General features: G+C 38.7%; 1 non-coding gene across 1 annotated transcript; it reads right to left on the reverse strand.

Annotated features, from left to right (window-relative positions):
* Positions 1-1563: 1563 nt before the first annotated feature.
* On the reverse strand, positions 1564-1677 carry LOC115215986. The gene has a single exon (XR_003882054.1). It is a non-coding gene; the product is annotated as a U6atac minor spliceosomal RNA (small nuclear RNA).
* Between the last annotated feature and the right edge of the window lie 2445 nt (positions 1678-4122).

Consider the following 4122-nt stretch of genomic DNA (forward strand, 5'->3'; position numbering starts at 1 on the left):
TCAAGATAATATAAGAAGCAGACACTTCCCAGAATAAACAGGTTGCTTTATTACAAAGTAATATAGAAAACAAAAAGCAAAAAAAAATACAATTATAATATTAAAACATGTCATTTAAATATTCAGTCTCACAGAATGTCTGTAGAATTAAGAAGGTAAAAACTGTAGCTACCAATAATGTCTTTATGGTTAATTAGCACTAATATGTTAATTATATTAACTCCTCATTTTTTCTGATTAAAAAAGAAAGAAAAAAGAAATGATGATGATGATTATTGTTCTTTTTTACTGCAAACTTATGCATTTGCAGAGCGGGTGGTTATTTTATTATTATTATTATTATTATTATTATTTTTTTTTTTTTTTGCTCAGATTACTTGATGCAAACTGTTTGTGTTTTTAGTAACAAAAGAACCTTAGAATAATTAAATACTCGTCCTATTACCTGGGGTGGAAAACAAAGGTTCATTCTTAGATATTTTATTGTGAACAATTTGATTTGTTTATTAGTGTTTCAATATGGCCACCGCTGTAGCAGTAGGAAGAGGTACTAGTCACAGTTTAGTAGCAATGAATACACCCACAGAATTTTTGGAGACAAATACTTTTAAAAAGAAAGAAACATGGAAAACAATGGCAATTAAACAGACATAGTTATAATTACAATTTGAGAAGCACAAAGTAATAATACTGTTGTAAATGCAAATTTAAATAGTAATAACTGTGGGTTTACTACTAACAACAGCAACTCATCTTTTTTACATTGCAATCCAAAAAGATTTGGGCAAATTTAAGGCAAATGAAAAGAGAAACTACATAGAGTAATGGTTAGGAGAGATCTTCAGATGCCCAGTCCTTTTCATATAGCAGTTTGCGCTATTTTTGTGATTGTCTTAGTTCTATATTGATAAGAGTTTTCATGTTAAACATGTGCTAAGTTCACAGTTTTATTTGTTTATGCACAGCCTAACATGTTTTGTGGGAGGTGTGAGACCAAAGCATTAGAAGATTGTTAGGCTGTTGGACAAAATGCTTTGTAATATTTAGTTACATTTCTTTAAGCCTTTTGAATTAGGATTTCTCTGTCAAATGTATTACTTGCTTATTCAAATTCTTTTGAATTAATCATGTATTATCTGGTAGCTTCAAGATTTTGATGATGCGATTATTCTTTTATTCTTTTACTTGTTTCAGTCATTTTGACTGTGGCCTTGCTGGAGCACCACCTTAAAGGATTTTAGTCAAGCAAATCAACCTCAGGACTTCTTTCTTAAGCCTAGTACTTATTCTGTTGGTCTCTTTTGCTGAACCACTAAGTAACAGGGACGTAAACACTACAGCACCAGTTGTCAAGCAGTGATGATGGGACAAACACAAACACAGAGACAAAGAAACACACACACACACACACACACACACTCATTAAATGGGCTTCTTTCAGTTTCCATCTACCAGATCCACTCACAAGGCTTTGGTTGGCCCAAGGCTATGGTAAAAGAACATTCAAGGTGCCTTATAGTGGTTGGGAAGCAAGCTTCTTAGCACACAGCCACACCTGTGCCTAAAAAAATAGGTTGCTCTAAAGTAGAGAGCAATCCCATATGTGTTAGAAAGATTGCTCGATCTCTTCTGTACTTGTCAAGGGGAGTGCTTAGCATCTCTCCTTTTGTTGCAATGAAATTGTAATGGTAGGTAGGAGGTTCCGAAAGGGGTCTCAGGGAGTAGCATCTCTGCCTTTCTGAGCTAGTTTTCCACCACATTTCTTAAAAATTGTGGTAGAGGCTGTAGTCTCGGGAACACTCATGTCTAGAAATTGAAGTTGGGGGTAAGCAAGGGCATGCTCCCCATAGAAAATCCATCTTCAAAAAAACCTTATGATAGCAAAGGAGAATGGGCACCAGCCAGCCCAAAGATTGGGTAGGCTGCACCTACCTACCTTGGTTGCTATGGCATTGAGGTAGATCCAGCCACCCCCGTTAATAGGAACAAAACTTGGATTTAAAATACTGGATGATGATGAGGTATAAGAGACCAGATCTGGCCAGCTTGAATATGAAGCAGGTAGACTATCTGTGCATAATCTGGCCAGTTTAAATACTAAAGGGTTAAAGGTGAGTTTGATTGAATAAGGTACCAGCTAAGGAGTAGGGACAAATAATTTTTATTGACTATTCCATCCGCTACGCAATATACGACCTTAGAAATCCTTGATATTATTTGAATAGCAAAAAAAAAAAAAATAGAAGACAGTTAGATTATATGCATTGAGATGTTTTGTTGTTTCTTATGATCTGAGTTCAAATCAGGGATTGATTTTTTCATGTGACATTGTACCTCAGAAACCATTATTTTTGCTACTGTTGTTGCAAGTACCAACATCACCAGCAGCAGCAGCACTGCCACCACCACCACCACGCCACCACTACCACCACCACACCACCACCGCCACCACCATCACCACTACCACCACAACCACCAACACCACAACCGCCACCACTACCATACCACCACCAACACCACACCACCACACCACCACTGTCACCACCACCACCACATCACCACCACACCACCACTACCACCACCACACACCACCACCACCACCACCACCACCACTACCACCACAACCACCAACACCACAACCGCCACCACTACCATACCACCACCAACACCACACCACCACACCACCACTGTCACCACCACCACCACATCACCACCACACCACCACTACCACCACCACACCACCACCACCACAACCACCACCACTACCACCACTGCTACTACTACTACTAAGAACATTCATGCAGGATATACAAACGTTTAAAGATTGACTCAGTTATATTTGTGAGAGATTAATATATATTGATTGATATGTAATTTTCCTAAATGTTATCTTGTACTGCAATCTTATCGAGCTGATGGTACAACATGGAAGCAGTAAAAACTATATACAAATGGACTTTGAAATGATACTGACAGTAACAAGAACACCACTGGCTGTTCTTGCTACCAGTAATAATCTCAACAGCAACAATTGTAATTATTATTAGTAATTTGAGACAGTAACAGTAACATAAGCATAGGAGTGGCTGTGTGGTAAGTAGCTTGCTTACCAACCACATGGTTCTAGGTTCAGTCTCACTGCGTGGCACCTTGGGCAAGTGTCTTCTAATATAGCCTCAAGTCGACCAAAGCCTTGTAAGTGGATTTAGTAGACGGAAACTGAAAGAAGCCCGTCATATATATGTATATGTATATATATATATATGTATGAATGTGTATATGTCTGTGTTTGTCCCCCCCCAACATCGCTTGACAACCGATGCTGGTGTGTTTATGTCCCTGTAACCTCGCGGTTCGGCAAAAGAGACGAATAGAATAAGTACTAGCTTTACAAAGAATAAGTCCTGGGGTCGATTTTCTCGACTAAAAGGTGGTGCTCCAGCATGGGCACAGTCAAATGACTGAAACAACTAAAAGAGTAAAAGAGTAAAAGAGTGTCAGTCATCCTAGTCTTGAAGGATCTGCAATGGTCATTGGAACAACTCTTCCAGACCAATGAAAGTAACAACAATGAAATCAACCAAAATGGTTGTTTTAGAATTGCCTCTTTAAGTGGAATTGCAAACCTAATAATTCTCTCTTTTACTCTTTACTTGTTTCAGTCATTTGGCTGTGGCCATGCTGGAGCACCACCTTTAGTCAAGCAAATCGACCCCCTGGAGTTATTCTTTGTAAGCTTAGTACTTATTTTATCATTTTTTTTTTGCCAAACCACTAAGTTACAGGGACGTAAGCACACCAGCATCGGTTGTCAAGCGATGTTGGGGGACAAGCACAGACACACAAACATATACACACACACATACATACACATATATACAATGGGCTTCTTTCAGTTTCTGTCTACCAAATCCAAATCCACTCACAAGGCTTTGGTTGGCCCAAGGCTATAGTAGAAGACACTTGCCCAAGGTGCCACGCAGTGGTACTGAACCCAGAACCATGTGGTTGGTAAGCATATACCACACAGCCACTCCTACATCTGTTAATATTCTTCAAGAACAATTGCAAGTTAATGGTTACAGAAGAAAGCATAGGCAGAAATGGATTTCTTGAAGGGAA

This window comes from Octopus sinensis, linkage group LG9 (genome assembly GCF_006345805.1).
Source record: "Octopus sinensis linkage group LG9, ASM634580v1, whole genome shotgun sequence".
NCBI lineage: Eukaryota > Metazoa > Mollusca > Cephalopoda > Octopoda > Octopodidae > Octopus > Octopus sinensis.